Here is a 12,834-nt window from a genome sequence, read left to right on the forward strand (position 1 = left end):
GAAAACACCAAAAATAAATTTCATTGCATATAGAAGGCTTTATTACATATACTCTGTTGCCAAAACTGCCATTTTAATTGGTAGTTTCAAAAATTAAGATAATCATAATTTACTCAGATTATCATATGCCATTTCTTCCCCTAAAGCATAAAAATAGATCTGTATCTACAATATCAAAATAATTACTAGGTAGTGAAAAATTTTATGAACAAAGGAGTTTTTCTGTTGTTGTTTTTTAATAATAATAATTCACAAATGATTTTATTTTCTTTAAGTGGAAATTTTTGCATCCATCAGTTTTTTTATTGCATTGTGGACAATGCTACAATAGTAATATGTGATCGATGCTTTTTAACATCAGAGCAAAACAACCAGAAGTCAGAATAATTGAACTATTGAGCCTAAATGATGAAGAAATAAATCCACCTTTTATTGGTTAGGAACAAAACCAATTAGGATCTAAAAATAATAGAAATATATAAAAATATGAGACTGTACTTTATGATTAATTAAACTCTGAAGGAAAGAAGCAGTTTACTTTTAAAGTATTTTCAAAATGTTATTTTGGGGGAAGCTCAACCAATGAAATGCAGATAAGCAAGCAAAAATAAAAGTACTTCTTCATAGCCTGTAATCCTGGCCTCTTGGTTTACAACCCAGGCATGAGGTATGTCTTCCGGAGAAACGTCTTTCCCTATACCTTGCAGGCGTCTGTGGTTAAAGAACTGTCAGGAGAGGACAGACCAATTTTGAGATAATAAAAATAAATGTCTCTATAAGACTTATCTTAATGAAAAAAGACTCCCATTTCTTTTCAGCCTGCATTGGAGGAGAGAGCTATTTTTGGTTACAGATTTACTCGGGGTCCATTAACCAACTAAAATCAGTGGCTACTTAGGAATAATCCTAAATACAGAATGTTGTGGGATATAAATGAGAATAGGGTCACTGGAAAGTGATTTAAAGGAGTGGGGCTTTGCAAACATGCATACCAGGGTGGCCATCAGGGATGGAAAAGTAATAGTTTTGGGATTTATTAGAAACCAGTGGCTTTTTATGGGGCAGTTAGTCACCCCAGGAAGGTCAAGCCATCAAGTGTACAGAATCAGAAGCTTTCGGATTTGTTGATCAAGTCACAGATTTGGTCTACTAAAAGGTTTTCCAAATTCCTGTTTCCAGGGCCCAGGGAGTCTGTCTCAGCTCCACCCTCCTCTGTCATCAGCAAAGCCTCCTGCTGAGAATCTGCACAAGGGGATGTTTTCCTGGCACCAGCAGGAAATCTCATTTGTGGTGTCCTGCTTTTCCTGTCAAGAGACTCCAGATTCCAGGGGCACAGGGAGCCTAGGGGCCTCTCTCTCTGCTTTGCATGAAAAGGAAGCCTTCTACACCATCCCTGTAAATCAATCAAGTTCAAACTCAATCACACAAACTTCAACTCTACAAATTTTGTAGGTTCTACCATTTAAAGTTGCACTAAACCCTAACAAGTAAAGGATGTCTATTCATCTAAGGTTTTCCCTGTATCTAATTCTTGAAATTGAATGTATAAGAAATGAAAAACAGTTCTTGGAGGGAGCCAGAGATTCCTACAAGGGACATACATTTCTGATTTATTCTTTTAAATTTAGTTATCCTTTTTTTGTTTATTTGTTTTTAGTCACAGAATATACTGTCATTCTAGGTAATAATACAAACCTAAATAAATGCCTATTTATTGAGTACCTTCAGTGCTCCAAAAACTATGCTAGATATTTTACATTTTAGATTCAGTACACTAAATTCATACATAAATCTTATATGGCAGAAATTGGTAGTAATAGAAGAAATTGAAAATTAAGATTGGAAAAGACTTTGAGGAAACTTCAGTATCAATTTCCTTCATCTTATTTCCATCTTTGATTATATGAACCTTGCTGCAATGAGTAGCCTGTGTCTCTTTAAACATACACCATAGGCCTGACCTGTGGTGGTGCAGTGGATAAAGCATTAACCTAGAATGCTGAGGTCTCCTGGTTTGAAACCCTGGGCTTCCCTGGTCAAGGCACGTAAAGGAGTTGATGCTTCCTGCTCCTCCCTCCTCTCTTTCTCTCTCCTCTCTAAAATAAATAAATAAAGTCATAAAGAAATTTTTAAAAAGTTGTGACTCGGTTTATAATACTAAGTTGTAGAACTGTTGGTCATAGAGTATAAAGAGCATCAATTTACCAAAATACTGTTTGTACTTTTAGTCAATGGTAATTATGAGGTATTTATTCTCTATTCCAATACGTGAATCTAAGAAGAACTAAATGTAGGCATAAGAGTGACCTGCTCATTTGGGGATCTTTTGCTTCCTATTCCCTTCTCCTATGTATGGATTCTAGTAGGGCTCATGTCCTAGAGGAGAAAGGTTTCTACCAGAAGACATAGAAAAGTTTTCACTAAACCTACTGTTACAGCTCCTGCCAGTCATTTTGGGCTCTTCATCACACCAGACGAACAGGAAAAAGAAGAAATTGCCATCCTGGCAGAGATAATCAAGCCAGGTAATCATGAGGAGGAAGGGACAGGAAGGCATCATGGGTCTGGAACTCAAATGAATCTCTCTGATGCTTCCCTTTCAAGTAGTAATCGTAGACGGGCAATTGCAGCAGCTATGACCTGAGAGAACAAGGTCGCTGGGTCCTCAGCCACTCAAACATGCAAGTGTGGGTTTGGCCCTAGACTAGCAATGGTCACCAGCACCAGCGTTAGCCAGGGTTTGGAAATCTTGAATGAATAAGAGAAAGAGCAGGTAATATACATATATTAGTATGACTGAAGGAGCAACTGTGATTTTTCCCATTAAACTTGCTGGAAATTTATTTTGAGAAATTATAGCTGGACCGCACCTTGAAGAAGCAGCGATGGAGTAAAGTGCATGGGGAATTGCAGTGGTGCAGGGAGACTGCAGCAGCACTCTGTGCAGCCTGCTTTTGTGCTTTAGTTCAGAGTTCAGTACCTGCATCTGCACCTGCATCTCCATGCCTGTTACGTAGCCAGCCTTGGGCATCAGGGGAAGCAACACTTTTATTTATTTTATTTTATTTTTTTATTTATTCATTTTAGAGAGGACAGACAGACAGACAGACAGGCAGAAAGGAGGAGCAGGAAGCATCAACTCCCATATGTGCCTTGACCAGGCAAGCCCAGGGTTTTGAACTGGTGACCTCAGTGTTTCCAGGTCAACACTTTATCCACTGCACCACCACAGGCCAGGCGGAAGCAACACTTTTAGGAGTAGCTATCTATCAGTGATTTTCTGGAATTTGTGTACATTTCCCATTTCCCCTGTGCTTTAGGTGAGATCATTGTAACACAGGTATTTTCTGCAGTTTCAGTCTCCAGTTGTCTACCATAACAGATGGCTGGATAATGCATCCTAGAATTCCTACCTTCTACTTATATAACATTTTCCCTTTCTCCTGCTGATGTTACATACACTACCTATACTTAAATTTTTGTGTCACATCCTGCTTTTGAAATAACTCAAATTAGGAATCAGGGTCTCATCTACAGTGTGTCTGTAAAATCATAGTGCACTTTTGACTGGTCACAGGAAAGCAACAAAAGAGATAGATGTGAAATCTGCCCAAATAAAAGGAAAACTCTCCCAGTTTCTGTAGGATGATGTGGCAGCATTGTACGCTTGCGCGGATGATGACGTAACACCATGTATACAGCGGAGCAGCCCACGGCCATGCCAGTAGAGATGTAGACGGTACAGAGGAAAGTTCAGTGTGTTCTGTGGCTCACTAAATTCGAATCCGTGACCAAAGTGCAACGTGAATATTGGTGCGTTTATAACGAAGCACCACCACATAGGAATAACATTACTCAGTGGGATAAGCAGTTGAAGGAAATCAGCAGTTTGGTGGAGAAACCCTGTTCTGGTAGGCCATCAGTCAGTGACAAGTCTGTAGAGGCTATACGGGATAGCTACCCAAGGAGCCATAAAAAATCTGTGCGTGAGTCCACATCGAACTGCACTGAATAGGTATTAAACTGGGAGAGTTTTCCTTTTATTTGATGCAGATTTCACATTTCTATCATCTTTGTTGCTTTCCTGTGACCAGTCAAAACTGCACCATGACTTTACGGACACACTGTATATGTAGGACTCTCCATTCTCACTGATGAAACCCAAGGTCGTATCTAACATACAGATGTGTGCATCTAACTTCTGATGGGCCAACAAGATTTATGATGGGCCAGCAAAGCACCATCATTGACTTTGGGTTTCTTTTTTGGTCCTTGTACCACCACATTTCCTGTTTTTATCTTTTAAGTTTGGATATGTTTAACCTGTTTTTCAGAATGAAACTAAAATAATGAGGTATCATGTCCCTTCTATTAGACCAACAAAAATGAGAACATTGGATAATGCCATGTGTGGGCAGAGATATGGGGCCTTAGAAATATTCTTGTGTATCTGCTGAAGGTGAATGCTGGAGCAGGCACTCTGCAGAACAGCCTGGCAGCACTTAATCACAATGAGTTTATACAGCAGTTCTGCTCCGGTATGCAACACTGAGCGGACCTACAAGAAGATGTATAAGAAAGCTCAGCCTAGTGTTTTTTTTGTTGGCAGGATATTGCAGTCAGTGCAGGCTTCTACTACAAGAGACGTCCATAATAAGCTGTGTTGCTGCTCACCTTGTAATATGTGTATAGAAACAACAGATTGATTCTATACCTAGCAACTATATGTATAGAATCTTAAAACTATATTGCTAGCTAATATAGTTAAAACTATATTGCTAGTTAAAGAAGAAATCCCACAAAAATGTATAACATAGTTCTTTTGTATATATTAAAATGTGCAAAAAACAACCACTCATCTTCTATAAGAATACACCACCTATGGTCTAGACACATTGAGAGAGAAAGGAAACAGGAATGAGAAAAAAATAAAATAATAAATAAAAAACAATAAAAAAATAAGCAAAGCAAGAATGTGCCTTGTGATGACCAATGAAAATAATGTGCCAGTACTGACAAAGTAACCCAACCCTTGGCACATAAAGCAAATAGAATAAAATAAGTTATGTATCTGGAGTATTTCTATAGGTTTACAATAGATGAAAGTTTGACAAAAGCCTGGTTTGTATTGGAAGCACCCATACTCATTTCATAATTTTCTTGTTGGTAGCTATTAGTTTGCTTTTAATTTTTTTTTCTACTACAAATAGTGCTGCAGGGAGTGCCCATGGGCAACCCCTGTAGCTCTGCTGAGAGAGCCAGTGAGTGGTGCTGAGGATGCTGAGCCCCATGCTGGAGTCCTGGTCCTATAACTCTGGGCGCTTGAGCAACTTACTTAACTGTCTTGGGCCACAGTTTCTTGATAATACCTGAACCTACTTCACAAAGTTATGGTGATAATAAAATGACTTAATGTTTGTAAAGCCCTTGAACAATACTGTTGCATACTAAGCACTCAATTAATATTAGGTATTATTAATTCTATTGTTTTAGCACATATTTCAAGAGGGTAAAATTATAAATAGCCAATATCTTGCTTCCAGGGGCCACATTTAAAAAACGACAAATGGAATTATACAGTTCTTCGTTTTTTCCAATTTACTTATTTCGCTCAGTATAGTGTTATCAAGATCCATCCATGTGGTCGTAAATGATCCTATGTCATCATTTCTTATGGCTGAGTAGTATTCCATAGTATATATGTACCACTTCTTCTTTATCCAGTCATCTGCTGAAGGGCTTTTTGGTTGTTTCCATGTCTTGGCCACTGTGAACAATGCTGCAATGAACATGAGGCTGCATGTGTCTTTACATACCAATGTTTCTGAGTTTGAGAGGTATATACCCAGTAGAGGGAGATTGCTGGGTCATATGATAGTTATATTCTTTTTTTTTTTTTTTTTTTTTTTTTTTTCTGAAGCTGGAAACGGGGAGAGACAGTCAGACAGACTCCCACATGTGCCTGACCGGGATCCACCCGGCACGCCCACCGGGGGGCGACGCTCTGCCCACAAGGGGACAATGCTCTGCCCCTCCGGGGCGTCGCTCTGTCGCGACCAGAGCCACTCCAGTGCCTGGGGCAGAGGCCAAGGAGCCATCCCCAGCGCCCGGGCCATCTCCACTCCAATGGAGCCCTGCTGCTGGAGGGGAAGAGAGAGACAGAGAGGAAGGAGAGGGGGAGGGGTGGAGAAGCAGATGGGCACTTCTCCTGTGTGCCCTGGCTCGGAATCGAACCTGGGACTTCTGCACGCCAGGCCGACACTCTACCACTGAGCCAACCGGCCAGGGCTGGTAGTTCTATTCTTAATTGAGGCAATATCACCCTGTTAAATTTAATTATCTAAATAATAAAAATAAGATAAATGTTTAAACATCTTTTTTTATTATTCCAAATGGGTCATATCAATTTAGTCTACCTCCAAAGGTGCCCACAAATATAATTTTTCATACTCTTGCCAAAATAAGATAGCTTTATTCCTTTTCACTCTTTTACATCTAATTGGTGAATAAAATATGACATGCTACTTTACATTTCCACGGTCACAAGTGCCTATGTGAACCTTTTAAACTTTTATGGGATATTCCTTCAAAAACTGGCATATTAACAAGATTAATCATAACCAGTTTTAGACAAAAGAGGTTGCAATCAGCCTTTGCATTAATTTGGTTTATTCCATATAACAGATTTAACCAGAGCTAAGCTTAGCAGGAAGCAGCCCTAAACTCTGCCTTACAGATCCACCATTATTTCCTTTCTGACCAGATGGGCTATTGGGAGATATAAATGATCATGACTATGTCAGAGTGTTGTTGTATTTTTTTCCTAACCTTCATGGACATCATCTCGATTAAAATTAAATCCCTAAGGTACTAGAAAGGAAAAAAAATGACACAGAACTATTAAACATTGGATTATTTTATAACATTGCTTTGGCTTTTAAATTATTTTATGACATGTAAGGTTTTAACAGCATAATTTTAATGCAAATGCCTAAATTCTATTTTGTAGCCTTAAAGAAATTTCAATTTTTATTATACCTTTGTTAGATTAAAATGCCAGTTTGTGAGGATTTAGAAAATGTCAGTCAATATAGCCAAAGGGGCTCTTTATTAAGAAGTTCACTTGGGGAAAAAAAATTAATCAAAGGACACGTAATCCTAGGGTCATTTGGGTAAAAAAACGGAAGAACTAAAAAAGAAGTGACTATCTGTCAAAATTATCTTTAGCTTGTAATGGTTTTTTCTACTGAGTTCCTAGGAAAGTTTCCCAAGAAAAACATTTTCTACTTTGTGTGCTATATTTTGAGACAAGTCTCCCTCTTCTATCCTAGACATACCCTTGGTGTACAGATCCCTGCTGATTCCATAGCAACCAATAATACAGAAAGCCTGAAGATCTGGGGAAAAGGGGAGTGAAGTGTCAGAACATGTGTTATTTCATCCATCTTTGTTGTATAGTAAAGAAAAAGGGAGAAGAATTGTTATTTGAACATGTATTTTGCTGCCCAGTATTCTCAGCTTTGGGAATTTGAAAAAAAAACCCAAAAGCCTATGGCTTAAGATTTTTGTATTTTCAGTATTAAACAAGGTCATTAATTATTGCTTGCATAATACTTGTAGTAAATTTTTTTAAGCGAGAGGTGGAAAGATAGACAGACTCCCACATGCGCCCTGACTGAAATCCACCTGGCAACCCACATCTAGGGATGACGCTCGAATCAACTAAGCTATCCTCAGTGCCTGGGGCCAACACTTGAACCAATTAAGCTACTGGCTGAAGGAAAGTATGGGAGAGGGAAGGGGGAAAGAGAGGGGGAGAGAAGCAGATGGTCCTTTCTCATGTGTCCCCTGACCAGGGATCGAACCTGGGACATCTGCACACTGGGTCAACACTCTATCCACAGAGCCAACCAGTAAGGGCCTGTAGTAAATGTTTCTATATTCCAAAGTTTAAATTGTGTTTCAGGGAGCACATTTATCTATTAACTTGGAACCTCACTGAGAAAATAGGGTAAAACATATATTTATAGTACAGAACCTTCACATCTAAAATTATGTTGGTCACAAAACTCTTTCCAAATGGTTTTCGTCCAAGACCTTCTACTGTATTTCAGGTTATGCCTTGTGGAGAATGCTATTTCATCAAAGAATCTTATCTGGTTGTACCACTGGTCCGGTCTTTATACAATTCTACATGACTATGATGTAAAACGGCTTCAGAGATAACCCTGTGAACACTGATTCTCATCAATACATCTTTTGCATAATTTCTCACTGATATCCCCAGTGTAATAAAGCAGAGAACTCTTCTCCCATGACTCTTGGCATTAATAGACCTTTATCTTTAGTGTTTTTCTTTATTGGACCTACTACAACAGAGCAGACAAGGCTGACATTCAAATATGCACTTTTCTCTTTTTTATTGCAATGCATATATTCTGATTACAGAAATTATAAAATAGTCCTATTATCGACTCCACTTTGGCTTATCGGAGATCACTCATTCATTCAGTAAATATTTAAGGAATCCCAATCATGAATAATTTACCAAACATTATAGAGGATTCACATGGAAACAAACTTTCTTTTTCTCACTGTCTCCAGGAAGATACTTAATTTTTTGTGATGAAACATAAGAGGATACAAGTTTTATGGATATTTATCAAAAACACATCATGAAAATGCAAAGAGGGAAGACAATACTTTCTAAATGAGAGCATCATTGAGTCCTTCCAAGAGTGTCACCTGATCTGAGCCATGAAAGAGGGTAGTATTTCAGTGTGTGGACATGGGATAAACCGATATTTGAATGCAAAAAATAAATGTGAAAAGAAAGCCTGGAGTAGAACCATGTGAAGGGCCCGTGGGAGATATCTATGAGTCTGTTTGTTATTAGATTCCACACATGAGTGAAATCATATGGTATTTATCTTTATCTGACTGCCTTATTTCACTTTGATAATAATCTCCAGGTCCATCCATGCTGGAACAAAACGTAAGATTTCCTTCTTTTTCATGGCTGAGTAGTATTCCATTGTGTAAATGTACCACAGTTTTATATCCACTCACTTATTGTTGGGTTCTTGAGCTGCTTCTAAATGTTGGCTCTTGTGAATAATGCTGCAATGAAAATAGGGGTCCATATATTCTTTCAAATTGGTGGCCTGATTCCCCCAACTTTGTGTATTTATTTTATTCTTTCTCAAGATTGCTGTGGCTATTCAGGGTATTTTGTGGTTCAATATCAGTTTTGAAATATTTGTTCTAGTTTGTGAAATACATTATTGGTACCTTGATCATAGTTGCATTAAATCTATAGCACATTTTAATGATGTTAGTTTTTCTTGTCAATCAACACAGTATATGCTTCCACTTATTTGTATCTTCTTCAATCCTATAATTTGCTGAGTACAGGTTTTTACAACCTTGATTAAATTTATTTTTAGGTTAATTTTTTGAGGCAATGGTAAATGAGATTGCATTACTGGCGTATAAAAATTCAACTAATTTCCAGATATTTATTTTTTTATATCCTGCGACAGTCCTAAATTTATTTACCAGTTATACTAATTTTTTTGGTGAAATCTTTAGGATTCTCTATATACAGTATCATGTCATCTGCAAATCATGACAGCTTTACTCCTGCCTTTTCACTTTGATGACTTTTATTTCTTCTTCTTGTCTAACTGCTGTGACTAGGACTTCCAGTACTATGTTAATTAAGAGTGGCAAAAGCAGACATCCCTGTTCTGTTCCTGATCTTAAGGGAAACACTTGCAGTTTTTGTTCACTGAGTATGATGTCGGTTGTGGGTTTGTTAAATATGGCCTTTATTATTTGAAGTATGTACCCTTTAGTCCCACTTTACTGAAAGTTATTATCATAATTGGGTACTGAATTTTATCAAATGCTTTTTCTGCATCTATTGATATGATCATGTAATTTTTATCTTTAATTTGGTGAAAACACAGAGCAATATATAGACGATGTATTACAGAATTGTACACTTGAAACTTAAATAAATTTATTGACCAATGTCACCCCAATAATTTCAATAAAAATAAAAATAAAATAAACTTTACTGTAATATAATTTACCTAAAATCTACCCATTTCAAATGTACAGTTAAATGCCTTTAAAATTATGTCTATACCTGTGTAACTGACACCATAATCAAGACATAGGCTATTGTCATCACCTAGAGAGTTTTACCCGACTCCCCTACTGTGAATCTCTTCCTTGTCCCCTAGTTCTCATTCCAACTTCTAGCCCTAGGAATCTCTGAAGTGTATTTTGACACACTGATTAGCTTTGGCTTTTCTAGAATGTCATAGGTGTGGCATCATAGTGTAAATATTGTTTGGAATCAGGTTTCTGCTCAGCAACATTTTTTGAGATTCATTTATACCATTTTGTACTTAACCCTCTATTCCCTTTTATTATGTACAGTACCACATTTTCTATATATGTCACAATTTGTTTTTCCCAATCATGTGTCTATGGAATTTGGGTTGTTTCCAGTTTTCAGCTAAGATAAATAATGCTATTATGATCATCCATATACAAGTAGATTTTATTTCTCTTGCATAAATACCTAAGAATGGAATGGCTGGGTCATATGATAGACCCATGCATATTTAACTACATAAATAACTGCAAAACTATTTTCCAAAGTGGTTGTCATATTTTACATTCTCATCAGCAATATGAGAGTTCCAATTGTTCTATATCTTTGCCAACACTGGGTATTGTCAATCTTTCTAATTTTAGACATGGTAGTGGGTGTATAGTGGCATCTCTTCATGGCTTTTATTTTCATTTCCTTATTAACTAATGATGTTGAGCAATTCTTTTGGTAAATGTATATATTAAACTTGTTTGCTTGTATTCTAATTGGTTTGTTTGTCTCATTATTAAGTTATTATAGTTCTTTATATCTTCTCAAACTAATTCCTTTGTGAGGTATATGTATTGCAAATATTTTCCCCCAGTCTGTGGCTTGCCTTTTGAGTTTCTTATTTTTTTTTCTTGTTTTTTTTTTGAGAGAGCGAGAGAGAGAGAGACAGAAAGAGAGAGAAATGAGAAGCATCAACTCATAGTTGTGGCACTTGAGTTGTTCATTGATTGCTTTTCATACATGCCTTAACTGAGGGGTTCCAGCCAAACCATTGATTTCTTGCTTAAGCCAGAGAAACCTTGGGCTTCAAGCCAGTGACCATGGGATCATGTCTATGATCCCACGCTCAAGCCAGTGACCCGCACTCAAGTTGGTGAGCCCATTCTCAAACCAGATGAGCTCGTGCTCACGCTGGCGACCTTAGGGTTTTCAACCTGGAACACGGATGTTGTATCCAATGCACTTCCACTGGTCAGGCACCTTTAGATTTTCTTAATGATGTTTTTCAATGAAGAGAAAGTTTTAAATTTTGATTAAATTAGATAGCACCGGTCTATACACTCTAGTTGAAAGACAGAAACTGACACCATGCTGTATACCTGAAACTAATATAATATTGTATGTTAACTTTAACTGAAAAATAAATGACATAAATTTTTAAAAATGTAGAGATTGATAAAAGAACAATTTATAGATTGCATAAGAAGACAGACTTCAAATATAAAAACATTGCTAGACTGAAGGGATACAGATGGAAAAAATATACCAGGCAAACAAGAAGCATTAAGCAGACTGCAGTGGATATTTAAAATGGGAAAAAAAGATTTTCAAGAGAAATGGTATTATTAGAGGTAAAGAGGGATATCTCATAATGATAAAAGGAACAATGTATTAGGAAAACAACAATTATAAGTGTATACGTGCTTATTTACAGAGTTTTTAAACACATGAAATGGAATTTACAGAATTAAAAGCAGAACCAGACAGTTACAAGATTGTAATGTAAAAGATTTGAATAGTTCTCTGTTGGCAATTGGTAGAATAACCAGACATATATCAGTATGTTGTTTAAATCCAACTAATTTGTATAAAGCACTAGACCCAGTCATTGAAGAATACACATTATTTTCAGGTTCACCTGGTACGTTCATCAAATTAGATCATAACATTCCAATAAATGATGTATACTCCCCGACCATAACAGAATAAAATTAGGCATTAATCAAAGTAAGATATCTAGGAAAACTTCCCAAATAGCTCAGAATTAAATAGCATACTTCTAAATAATTCTTGGCTCAGTTAACATTTAACAATTTTTGCTTCCAAAAACTTGTCTTAAATTTTTATTTATTGAATTTAGAGAGAGAGAAAGGAAAGGAGGGAGAGAGAAACATTGATTTGTTGTTCCACTTATTTATGCATTCACTGGTTGATTCTTATATATGCCCTGATTGAGAACTGAACCCGCAACTTTGGTACATTGGTATGACAATCTAATCAACTGACCTCCCCAACCAGTCAAAAAAACTTTTGAACAAAAGACAAATGGGAAAACCTTTCTCAAATATTTCACAGAATTATTGTGAGGAATAAAATAAATGAGAGAATAGAGATAAGATTGCTTTACCTATTTGGAGATGTACAAACACAATATTCTCTAGACATAAGATTTTGAAGCCTTCTGTAAATAGTATAAATACTAGCAAAATCCTTCTGGTCTTATCTTTTGTAGCCAAAGAAGACAATCATACATCAAAGGAAAAAAATCATGCCACTTTTGCCACCAACTCTTCTAGCTTTGTGATATAGAACAATCTATCCCATGACTTGATTTATGGCTGCTTTCTAATTCCCACCATTACCATGACTTTCTTCTATGACTGTTCATGTATTGTGTCTATGAAAAAGGAAAAAAGCATTCTTGAGAGCACTGTAGA

This window comes from Saccopteryx leptura, chromosome 2, assembly GCF_036850995.1.
Source record: "Saccopteryx leptura isolate mSacLep1 chromosome 2, mSacLep1_pri_phased_curated, whole genome shotgun sequence".
NCBI classification, from domain to species: Eukaryota; Metazoa; Chordata; class Mammalia; order Chiroptera; family Emballonuridae; genus Saccopteryx; species Saccopteryx leptura.